We start from the raw sequence: 13,370 nt of genomic DNA, 5'->3' as shown, positions 1-13,370 counted from the left end.
TGAGCTTCAGGCTGCAGAAATGCTCGTGGGAAAGCATTTGGAAGAATACAGATGACCACATGCTTTCCTCATTTATCACCTCCATACAGGATTATTTTAAAATTTCAGGATATTTGATCTCTGAAGATAATGGCCTGTTTTATCAACATGCTAAAGTCAGGATGTGATTATTTTGAATATGATGGTTGCCTTATAATATTATTAGTATTAAATGAGATACGATGCATAAAGCACTTAACTCATACCTAGAAAATATACTTAGTCCACAATCCTGTTAACCTAAACTTTCACAATAACTAATGTGTCAAGAAAGAGCTGGTAATGATGTGGGGAATAGAATGGACTTCTAGACATGTCTTACCCAACAAAAGGCCATGACCGAATTGAACTTTTCCAGTCTTGAAACTTTCTAGTTATATATTTTGGGCCTGTTATATAACCTCTCTGAGGGTCAGTTTAATCATCTGTAAAAGGGGCATAATAATGCCTCTTCCATAGGATTATTTTTAGGGGCTACAGTATAGAATAAGGAGCCCTGGTAGTGCAGTCGTTAAGAGCTCAGCTGCTGACCAAAACGCCAGCAGTTCAAATTCACCAGAAGCTCCTTGGAAACTCCATGGGGCAGTTCTACTCTGTCCTATTGGGTCGCTATGAGTTGGAATAGGCTTGATGACAATGGGTTTGGTTTTGGTTTCAGGTATGGAATAAATATAAAGCATCAGATCTATCAAATAAGTATAATTTCATTATCTCCTTTCTTCTCTGCTTTAGCTGAATATGTTGACTTATGAACTGACGTACAGTAATGAGAGTTTTCTTTTTAATGTCTTTATCTTGCAACAGAAAACAGTAAAAATCAGTTGCCATTGAGTTACGTCTGACTCATGGCAACCCTGTGTGTGTCAGAGTGGAACTGTACTCTGTAGAGTTTTTAATGGGTGATTTTTCAGAAGTAGATCACCAGGTCTTTCTTCCAAGGTGCCTTTGGGTGGACTTGAACCTCCGTCTTTTCAGTTAGCATCTGAACATGTTAACTGTACCACCCAGGGGCTCTGCTCCAGGAGATTATACAGTATAACTGTTTGCACCACTCAGGAGCTCCAATATGGGACGTTATACGATGCTGTGCTACATAATCAAAATATAATAAGCATTAACTAATTGATTTGTTACAGTTCTGCTTATGAACTGGTTAAGGGTTAAGAAAATGGGCTGAATTATTGCCGTGCAATGAATCACTTTTATATGGCTTTTCTAGCCCTGGTCTTGTAATTTCACAAAATGATTGTCTGGGCCAAAATTTTGCAAGGTATTAGTAGATTTACTACAAAACTAGTGGATTGAAAATTCAATTAATGGGATTGTGCCCTTTGTGGTCCAACTAGGAGATTGGTTGTTGTTCCTATTGTGTTAGGCTTATATAAGGGCCAAATCCACAGAGGTTCTGGGGCCCCTCACTACCATCAAAAAGAGCGTAGAGTGGAGTGCATCCTTTGGACCCAGGGTCCCTGCATTGAGAACTCCCTATATTAAGAAGAGAGAGTTGTAACAGTGAAGACAGGGATGGTGGCCTTGCTGGTCCATAGAGAGAGAACTGAGTGTCTTTGTGCAGGGTTGTGCCTCCTACTAAAGTACTGCAACAGTTGTACCTGCGGGACAGAGACCTGAGTGTGGCTGGTGTAATTTGCTTCCTTCCCCCTTTGGGCATCGTGGTGGGAACAATAATTCCCTCATGCAGGGTAGGCCTTGGTATCACGGCAGCAAGACAGAGAACCACTCTGGCCTGGGTAGCATGGTAGGAGGCAGCAGCATAGGTCAAGAAGGGCCCAGTGGCAGAGGCTCAGGAGATCCTGTGCAGGGGTCTTTCCATCAGTGAAGCAAGGCCCAGTGAGGCCCAGGGGCAGAGCAGAAGCCTCGGAAGCCATGCAGGTGTCCCGGGTAACATGGTGGCAGCCAGAGGCAGTGGTGACATGAAGACAACATTTGATCAGAAACACAATGTGCCAGTACAGTGATATTAGAAAGAATATGAGTAGTTTGGAGAAGAATAAGCAGATCTGCTTTGAGAATTTGTTTTACTGTTTACTGTTTGCTTTCTAGAAATAATAATAGTGGCTTTCACTTTGCCAATATTGTGTAAATGTCTTGATCACAGATGGCTGTAGCACTCATGGAATGGTTGATGCCAGTGGTTGTACATGCCTCATTCCTAGTTGTCTGGTGGTTTGAGGCACATTCTGTTTGCATGTGCAATGTGGTTAGATAGACAAACCACACAAGTATATAATTATACTAGGATTGTCAAACCAATCTATGAAGGGATATTTGAATTTTATTTTCAAACAGGCATATACCTATGGATATAGTCAATAATATGAGAAAAAAGAAAGTGAAAGTAGAAATATAAGTCAAATTCTGGTAACCCTGAATAAATTAATTAAAAGAGAAAATAATAATATTAAAATCAATAACAAAAATCAGGACAGTTAATATTTATTGAGTTATTAATTTCTGACAAAACAATAATAGTAGGAGACTTCAACACACCACTTTTGGTGAAGGACAGGACATCCAGAAAGAAGCTCAATAAAGATACGGAAGACCTAAATGCCACAATCAACCAACTTGACCTCATAGACATATACAGAACACTCCGCCCGACAGCAGCCAAGTATACTTTCTTTTCTAGTGCACATGGACATTCTCTAGAAGACCACATATTACGGCATAAAGTAAGCCTTAGCAGAATCCAAAACATTCAAATATTACAAAGCATCTTCTCTGACCATAAGGGCATGAAGGTGGAAATCAATAACAGGAAAAGCAGGGAAAAGAAATCAGACACTTGGAAACTGAACAAAACAAAAGACTGGATTATAGAAGGCATTAAGGATGGAACAAAGAAATTCCAATGAGAATGAAAACACTTCCTGTAAAAACGCTGGGATACAGTGAAAGAAATGCTCAGAAGTCAATTTATATCAATAAATGCACACATCCAAAACGAAGAAGGGGCCAAAATCAAAGAATTATCCCCACAACTTGAACAAATAGAAAGAGAGCAACAAAAGAAACTCACAGGCACCAGAAAAAAAAAAAAAAAAAACAAATACTAAAAATTAGAGCTGAACTAAAAGAAATAGAAAACAATGAAAAGAATTAACAAGACCAAAAGCTGTTTTTTTTTTGAAAAAACTAACAAAATTGATAAACCACTAGCCAAACTGACAAAAGAAAAACAGGAGAGGAACCAAATAACCTGAATAAGAAATGAGATGGGCAATATTACAACAGACCCAACGAAAATTAAAAGAATCATATCAGATTTCTGTGAAAAATTGTACTCTGACAAATGTGAAAACCTAGAAGAAATGGGTGAATTCCTAGAAACACACTGCCTACCTAAACTAACACAAAAAGAGGTAGAACAGCTAAATAGACCCATAACAAAAGAAGAGATGGAAAAGGCAATCAACCCCCCCCCACCCCAAAAAAGCCCTGGTCCGGACAGCTTCACTGCAGAGTTCTACCGAACTTTCAGAGAAGAGTTAACACCACTACTACTAAAGGTACTTCAGAGCATAGAAAGGACAGAATACTACCAAACTCATTCTATGAAGCCACCATATCCCTCATACCAAAACCACGTAAAGACACCACAAGAAAAGAAAATTATAGAAAATCCTCAACAAAATTCTCGCCAATAGAATTCAACAACATATCAAAAAAATAATTCACCATGACCAAGTGGGATTCATACCAGGTATGCAGGGATAGTTCAACATTAGAAAAACAATTAATGTAACCCATGACATAAATAAAACAAAAGACAAGAATCACATGATTTTATCAATTGATGCAGAAAAGGCATTTGACAAAGTCCAACACCTATTCATGATAAAAACTTGAGCAAAACAGGAATAGAAGGAAAATTTCTCAACATAATAAAGGGCATTTATATAAAGCCAACAGCAAACATCACCCTAAATGGAGAGAGCCTGAAAGCATTCCCACTGAGACTGGGAACCAGACAAGAATGCCCTTTATCACCGCTCTTACTCAACATTGTGTTGGAGGTCCTAGCCAGAGAAATTAGGCTAGATAAAGAAATAAAGGGCATCTAGATTGGCAAGGAAGAAGTAAAAGTATCTCCATTTGCAGGTGACATGATCTTATACACAGAAAACCCTGAGGAATCCTTCAGAAAACTACTGAAACTAATAGAAGAGTTCAGCAGAGTATCAGGATACGAGATAAGCATACAAAAATCAGTTGGATTCCTCTACACGAACAAAAAGAACATTGAAGAGGAAATCACCAAATCAATGCCATTTACAGTAGCCCCCAAGAAGATAAAATAATTAGGAATAAATCTTACCAAAGATGTAAAAGACTTATACAAAAAAACTGCAAAACACTTCTGCAAGAAACCAAAAGAGACTTACATAAGTGGAAAAACATACCTTGCTCATCGATAGGAAGACTTAACATTATAAAAATGTCTATTCTGCCAAAAGGGATCTATACATTTAATGCAATTCCAGTCCAAATCCCAACGGCATTCTTGATGAGATGGAGAAACAAATCACCAACTTCATATGGAAGGGAAAGAAGCCCCAGATAAATAAGGTATTACTGAAAAATAAAAACAAAGTGGGAGGCCTTACTTTCCCTGATTTTAGAACCTACTATACCACCACAGTAGTCAAAACAGCCTGGTACTGGGACAACAACAGATACATGGACCAATGGAACAGAATTGAGAATCCAGATATAAATCCATCCACATATGAGCAGTTGATTTTTGACAAAGGCCCCAAAACAGTTAAATGGGGGGAGAAGACAGTTTTTTTTAACAAATAGTGCTGGCATAACTGGATATCCATCTGCAAAAAAGTGAAACAAGACCCATACCTCACTCCATGCAAAAAAATGAGCTCAAAATGTATCAAACACCTAAATATAAAATCTAAAAAAAAGGTAAAGGTCATGGAAGAAAAAATAGGGACACTGTTTGGAGCCCTAATACATGGCATAAATAGTATAGAAAACATTATTAAAAATACAAAACAAAAACTAGATAACTGGGAGCTCCTAAAAATCAAAAACCTATGCTCATCCAAAGACTTTACCAAAAGAGTAAAAAGACTACTTACAGACTGGGAAGAAGTTTTCAACTATGACATTTCCAATCAGCGCCTGATCTCTAAAATCTACATGATACTGCAAAAACTCAACTACAAAAAGACAAATAACCCAATTTAAAAATGGGCAAAAGATATGAATAGACACATCACTAAAGAAGACATTCAGGTAGCTAACAGATACATGAGGAAATGTTCACGATTATCAGCCATTAAAGAAATGCAGACCGAAACTACAATGAGACTTCATCTCATTCCAACAAGGCTGACGTTAATCCAAAAAACACAAAATAGTAAATGTTGGAGAGGCTGTGGAGAGATTGGAACACTTATACACTGCTGGTGGGAATGTAAAATGGTACAAGCACTTTGGAAATCAATTTGGGTCTTCCTTAAAAATCTAGAAATAGAACTACCATAGGATCCAGCAATCCCATTCCTTGGAATATATCCTAGAAGAATAAGAGCCTTTACACAAACAGGTATATGCACACCCATGTTTATGCAGCACTGTTTACAATAGCAAAAAGATGGAAGCAACCAAGGTGCCCTAAGAACTTGAGAAATAGTTTAAACTGAGAAGAAAACATTCTTTTGTCATTACCAGAGGGGGGAGCGAGGGAGGGCGGGAAAGGGGTTTAGATAGTAATAGGAACTATTTTAGGTGAAGGGAAAGACAGCACACAATACAGGGGAGGTCAGCACAATTGGACTAAACCAAAAGCAAAGAAGTTTCCTGAATAAACTGAATACTTCAAAGGCCAGCGTAGCAGGGGCAGGGGTCTGGGGACCATGGTTTCAGGCGACATCTAAGTCAATTGGTACAATAAAATCTATTAAGAAAACATTCTGTATCCCACTTCGAAGAGTGGCATCTGGGGTCTTAAACGCTAGCAAGCAGCCATATAAGATGCATCGATTGGTCTCAACCCACCTGAATCAAAGGAGAATGAAGAACACCAAGGACACAAGGTGATTACGAGCCCAAGAGACAGAAAGGGCCACATGAACCAGTGACTACATCATCCTGAGACCAGAAGAACTAGATGGTGCTCGGCTACCACCGATGACTGCCCTGACGGGGAATACAACAGAGAACCCCTGAGGGAGCAGGAGAGCAGTGGGATGCAGACCCCAAATTCTCATAGAAAGACCAGACTTAATGGTCTGACTGAGATTAGAAGGACCCTGGTGGTCATGGCCCCCAGACCTTCTGTTGGCCCAGGACAGGAACCTTTCCTGAAACCAACTCTTCAGACATGGATTGGACTGGAAAATAGGTTGGAGAGGGATGCTGGTGAGGAGTGAGCTTCTTGGATCAGGTGGACACTTAAGACTATGTTGGCATCTCCTGCCTGGTTGGGAAATGAGAGGGTGGAGGGGATTAGAAGCTGGTGAAATGGACACGAAAAGAGAGAGTGTAGGGAGAGAGTGGGCTGTCTCATTAGGGGGATAGCAATTGGGAGTATGTAGCAAGGTGTATATAAGTTTTTGTGTGAGAGACTGATTTGATTTGTAAACTTTCACCTAAAGCACAATAAAAATTATAAAAAAAAATTTATTGAGAAATTACTGAGTGAGCTATATCGTTCCTAACAGTCTATTTGCATGATTTCATCGAAGCAGATTCATGAAGATAATGTTATTTTTAGCTCCCACCGACTTTTGATGAAACTGGATCTTAGTAAAGTTAAGTTACTGCCCAAGGTTAAAACCTTAAAAAGATTAGACTAGGAAAATGGTCTGGTGGTCTATTTCCAATAATTAGCCAATGTAAAACTTACAGATCACAACAGAACATTGTCTGACTCACTTCCTTTGGACAAACCATTAGGAGGGATCAATCTAATGCAGGACCTCATGCTTGGGGAAATACCGGGCCAGAGAGGGTAAGGGAGACCTTTGTTGAGGCAGACTGGCACAATAGCCACTATAGTCATTGCAAATTTGTACTTGTTTAATTAATTATTTTAATACATTTTTTATTGCAGTAGAGATATTTTTAATTTTATTGAAGTTTGTAAACAGATACAGTTAAACAAAAAGTCATAGTAGTACAATGAGATGAATTAACTCAAAGGGAAGAGAAGTGAGTACAAATATCCTAGAAGAAGAAGTAGAATATTTTTTGACATCTGGGAGCTGACCTGGCACTATCAATTAGGTTTTTGTATTGCCAGGAGCTGGCCTTGATGTCTGCCTGTTGAACAGACATGGTTTTACAAAATATCAATACGGAAGATAGGAAAAAGATTCTCCAAAGGTGTCCTTGTCTCAATCCCTGGAATCTGTGAATATGTTAAGTTACATGGCAAAGGAGAATTAAGATTGTACATGGAATTAAAATTGTTAATCAGCTGACCTTAAGAAAGAGTATCTTCTGATTATAATGACATAAAATTAGAAATCAATAACAGAAACAGCAAGGAAAAAAAATCAAATACGTGGAAACAGAACAACACCTTGCTTAAAAACTACTGGATTATAGAAGAAATCAAGGATGGAAAAAATAAATTCATAGAATTAAATGAAGAATGAAAACATGTCTTACCAGAACCTTTGGAAAACAGCAAAAGCAATGCTTAGAGGTCAATTTATAACAATAAATGCACACATTCAAAAAGAAGAAAGTGCCAAAATCAAAACATTACCCCTACAACTTGAACAAATAGAGAGAAACAAAAGTAGCCCTCAGGCACCAGAAGAAGGGAAATAATAAAGGTTAGAGCAGAAATGAATGAGATAGAGAATAGGAAAACAATTGAAAGAGTAGACAATACTAAAAGACGGTTTTTTGAAAAGATCAACAGAATCAATAAACCATTGGTCAAATTGACAAAAGAAAAAACAGGAGAGGAAGCAAATAACCTAAATAAGAAATGGAATGGGTGATATCACAACAGACCCAATGGAAATAAAAAGGATCATAACAGAATACTATGAAAAATTGTACTCTAACAAATTTGAAAATCTAGAAGAAATGGACAAATTTCTAGGAACACACTACTTACCTAAACTAACACAAATTGAGGTAGAAAAATTAAATAAACCCACAACAAAAGAAGAGATTGAAGAGATAATTAAAAAAATAAAAACCACCACCAACAAAAAAGCCCTGGCCCAGACGGCTTCACTGGAGAATTCTACCAAACTTTCAGGGAAGAGTTAACACCATTACTACCAAAGGCATTTCAGGCATAGAAAAGGATGGAATACTTGCAAACTCATTCTATGAAGCCAGCATAACCATGATAGAAAAGTCAGGTAAAGATCCACAAAAAAGAGAAAATTACAGACCAATATCCCTCATGAATATAGACCCAAAAATCCTCAACAAAATTCTAGCCAATAGAATTCAACAACATATCAAAAAAATAATTCACCATGACCACGTGGGATTCATACCAGGTATGCAGGGATGGTTCAACATTAGAAAAACAATAATGTAATCCATCACATAAATAAAACAAAAGACAAGAACCACATGATCTTATCAACTGATGCAGAAAAGGTATTTTAAAAAGTCCAAAACCCATTCTTGATAAAAACTCTCAGTGAAATAGGAATAGAAGGAAAATTCCTGGACATAATAAAGGCCATTTATACAAAGCCAACAACCAACATCATCCTAAATGAAGAGTCTTAAAGCATTCCCCTTCAGAAGGGGAACCAGACATGGATGCCCTTTGTCACCACTCATATTCAACATTGTACTGGAGGCCCTAGCCAGATGAATAAGGCAAGAAAAAGAAATAAAGTGCATCCAAATTGGTAAGGAAGAAGTAAAAGTATCCCTATTTGCAGATGATGTGGTTTTATACATGGAAAGCCCCCCAAAATCCACAAGAAAACTACTACAACTAAAATAGAAGATTTTGCAAAATATCAGGATATAAGATAAACATACATAAGTCAGTCAGATTCCTCTGCACCAAAAGAGAAAACTTCCAAGAGGAAATCACCAAATCAATACCATTATAATAGCCCCCAAGAAGATAAAGTATTTAGGAATAAATTTAAACAGAGATGTAAAAAACCTACACAAAGAAAACTACAAGACACTATTACAAGAAATCAAAAGAGACCTAAATAAGTGGAAAAACATACCATGCTGATAGACATGAAGACTCAACATTATGAAAATGTCAGTTCTTCCCAAAGTGATCTACAGATACAATGCAATCTCAATCCAAATTCCAATGACAACTTTTAGCATGTTGGAGAAACAAATCACAAACTTCATATGGAAAAGGAAGAAGCCCCAAATAAGTAAAGAATTACTGAAGAAGAACAAAGTGGGAGGCCTCACACTACCTGATGTTAGAACCTGTTATACCACCATGATAGTCAAAACAGCCTGGTACTGGTACAACAGACACATAGACCAATATAACAAAATTGAGAACCCAGACGTAAATCCATCCACCTATGAGCAGCTGATAGTTGACAAAGGCCCAAAAGTCCATTAAATGGGGGAAAAGACAGTCTTTTTAACAAGTGGTGCTGGCGTAACTGGATATCTGTCTGCAAAAAAATGAAACAGGACCCATACCTCACATCATGCACAGAAACTAACTCAAAATGATCAAAGACCTAAATATAAAACCTAAAATGATAAAGGTCACGGAAGAAAAAATAGGGACAATGCTAGGAGGCCTGATACACGACATAAACAGAATACAAACCATAACCAACAATGCAGAAACATCAGAAACTAGATAACTGGGGTCTGCTAAAAGTCAGTTATGCTCATGAAAAGAGTAAAAACAGAACCTACAGACTGGGAAGATATTTTTAACTATGACATATCTGGGAAGGGTCTAATCATTAAAATCTACAAAGTACAGCAACACCTCAACTACAAAAAGACAAATAAAAAAAATTAAAAATGGGCAAAGCATATGAACAGACACTGCACCAAAAAAGATATTCAGGTGGCTAATGTACACATGAGGAAATGCTCATGATCATTAGCCACCAGAGAAATGCAAATTAAAACAACAAAGAGATGTCTTATCACCCCAATAACACTGGCGCTAATCCAAAAAATGGAAACCCTGGTGGTGTAGTGGTTAAATGCTGTTAACCAAAAGGTCGGCAGTTGGAATCCACCAGGCGCTCCTTGGAAACTCCACAAGGCAGTTCTACTCTGTCCTATAGGGTCTCTATGAGTCAGAAATGACTTGATGGCGATGGGTTTGGTCAATCCATAAACCACAAAATAAAAATGTTGGAGAGGTTGTGGAGAAATTGGACTCTCATGCACTGCTGGTGAGAATGTAAAATGATACAATCACTTTGGAAAACAATCTGGTGCTTCCTTAAAAAGCTAGAAGTAGAAATACCATAAGATCCAGCAATCCCACTCATAGGAATATACCCAAGAGAAGTAAGAGCAGTCGCAGGAATAGACATATGCATACCATGTTCATGGGAGCACTATTCACAACAGCACAAAGATGTAAACAACCTAAATGCTCACCAACAGACGAATGGGAAACAAATTATGGTACAGACACACAGTGCAGCCTACTGACGGAGCCCGGTTCTACTCCGACACCCAACGGGTCACTGTGAGTTGCGTTTGATTCTACTGCAACTGGTGGTGGTTTTGTTTGATATGAAGATAAGCTGTAGCTATGTTGTTGTTGATGTCTTGCGCTGAATGTTGTTGAGAGCAGTTGCTATTTAGTTGGCTTCTACTCAAAGTAACCTAATATATAAGAGAAAGAAATTTTCCCCGGTCCCATGCCATCCTAATGATTGTTGGTATGTTTGAGTCCATTGTTGTTGTTATTGGGTCAATCCATCTTTTTGAGGGTTTTCCTTTATTTTTGTGATCTTCTACTTCACCTAACAGGACTTCTTTTCCTAGTGATCGGTCTTTCCAGATAATGTGTCCAAAGTAAGTAAGATGAAGTCTTGCCATCCTCATTCCTAAGGAACATTTCACTGTTTTATTGTAAGACTGATTTTTTTGTTCTTTTGTTAATCCATGGTACATTCAATATTCTTCACCAACACCACACTTCCACGCATCAGTACTTCTCCTGCCTTCTTTTTTCATTGTCCAGTTTTCACATTCACAGAGGCGAACAAAAAGACCACAGTGTTGAATAGAAGTAGGGAAAAGAGATATCCTTGCCGTGTTCCTGATTTTATGGCAAAATCTTTCAGTCTTTCACCATTGAGTATAATGTTAAGTGTTGGTTTTTCACAACTGTCCTTTATCATTTTAAGGAAGGGTACTGAGGTGAAGGAAATTCAGAGCTATATGACAGTATTGCACAACAAGCTATTTAATGGGGCCAACACATTGAAAGTCACATGCAAGGGGGTGGTCCCTGTAGCAGAAGGTCTTCCAGAGGCTAGAGTCACAGGTAGCATCAGAAGGAGAAGAGAGCAAGAAAGCTCCCAGGGGTGAGAAGCGATATCCTCCTGCAGCCAGGCGATAAGTCTCTGGGTCAGAGAGCTCTAAAAGCAGCGGCATCTTAGGGTCTTTATAACTACACGAATTTATCTTTTTTTTTTTTTTTTTTAGGACTAGCAGAAGTTGAGTCCAGTTTTGCAGGGTATGTAAAACAGGCAGGTCCTAAGTGGCTAAAAATCTGCTTATTTGGGCTATTTTTAAATCAGTTGGACATGTACAAGTTTGAGTTTCACGCCAGTTTTTTTTTTTTTTTCCATGTAATACGCCTCAGCTTACTTGAAGAAGTAAATAACGGGGCTAATACACAGAGCCATTTTTGACTCTCACACAATAGGAAGTTTGCTTTTATTCCTGATTTTTGAGTGTTTTTTTGTTAAACGCTTTTTTCTGTATCAGTTGATAGATCATCCCCCTCTCCCTACATTCTATTAATGTGTTGCATTACACTGATTGACTTTTATATGTTGAGCTACTACTCCTGCACTTGTGGGATAAAGCACACAGGGTTACGGCATATGGTTCTTTTAATATGCTGCTGGATTGGAGTTTTACCGTTTTGTTGAGGATTTCCATAGATATTTCTATGCAATATTTTTTTCTGATGGCTTTGTCTGGCTAAATATCAGGATGCTGATGGCATCATGGATTGAGTTACAAATTATTCCTTCCTTTTAGTTTTTGGAAAAGTTTGAGAAAGATTGATGTTAATTTCTATTTGACGCCTTCTTTATAATTTCTTTGTCATTATTGATATTCTCTATTCGTTGAGACATTCTCCTGTTTTCCTTTAGGTCTTTGACCATGTTTAACACAGTAGATTTAAACGATTTGCCTAGCAATTCTATGTCATTAGTTCTTCAGGGACTGCTTTCACCGATTTTTTTTTTTTCCTGTGAATTGGTTGTACTTCCTGTTTCTTGGCATGCCTAGTATTTTTACCAAACACTGGGCTTTGTGAATTTTATGTGTTAAGTCTGAAAAGCAGATTCTCCAGCCTACCTAGTGCTTGCTGTTATTGTTGAGGGCTGCGGTCATCTGTTTAGTGACATTTCCAAACTATTTATTTGTTTGTATGTATTTATTATTTTGCATAGACTGTTTTCTTTGCCATGTGTGGTCACTGAAGTCTATCTTCTGTTATTTTAGTGGTCAACCAGTGACCTGATAGAGACCTTTTTTGGAGTCAAAAAGAGAAGAAAAAGAAAACTAAAAACCCTTTCCTGGTCATTGAAGATTGACTCTGAATTAGGTACTCTTTCAATGCTTAGCCAGGCCACCTACAACTGGGCCTTAGTCTACACCTCCGTTTGTGCAGAGCCCAAAGATCTGCCAGAGGCTCAAACCTAGGGTCCTCTCAGGTCTTGTCTGAGCATGCATTCAACCTGGGTATGTACATTGGATCTCTGATCCTTCAGTACTTTCAGTATCTCTACAAACAGTTTATTCTCCCATGCATCTGCCTCATCAGCCTCTTCTTTTCCAGGCTATCAGGTTTGTCTGCTTCTTTCCTTGTTCTCCATTACTTACCTAAGCTGGTTATGGCATTATATGTCTTTAAGGCTTCTGACAGACAGATACCACCTGGGAGCCACTCATGTCTGAGAGGAGTAAAGCCAAGGCCTATCTCAGAGCAGGTATCTCTGGAACTACCAGATTGGTCAAAATAAACAACAACAACATTTTTAGAAAAAAGATCTGTCTTGTCCACACCCTGGCACCAGCAAGCCACACCAGGAATGTGGGCTGCTGTCTTCATGGCAGCTGCCAAGTGGAGAATGGGGGATAGTAGGTGAATA

Source organism: Loxodonta africana, unplaced genomic scaffold (assembly GCF_030014295.1).
Source record: "Loxodonta africana isolate mLoxAfr1 unplaced genomic scaffold, mLoxAfr1.hap2 scaffold_183, whole genome shotgun sequence".
Taxonomy (NCBI): Eukaryota; Metazoa; Chordata; class Mammalia; order Proboscidea; family Elephantidae; genus Loxodonta; species Loxodonta africana.
This window is presented reverse-complemented; position numbering follows the sequence as displayed.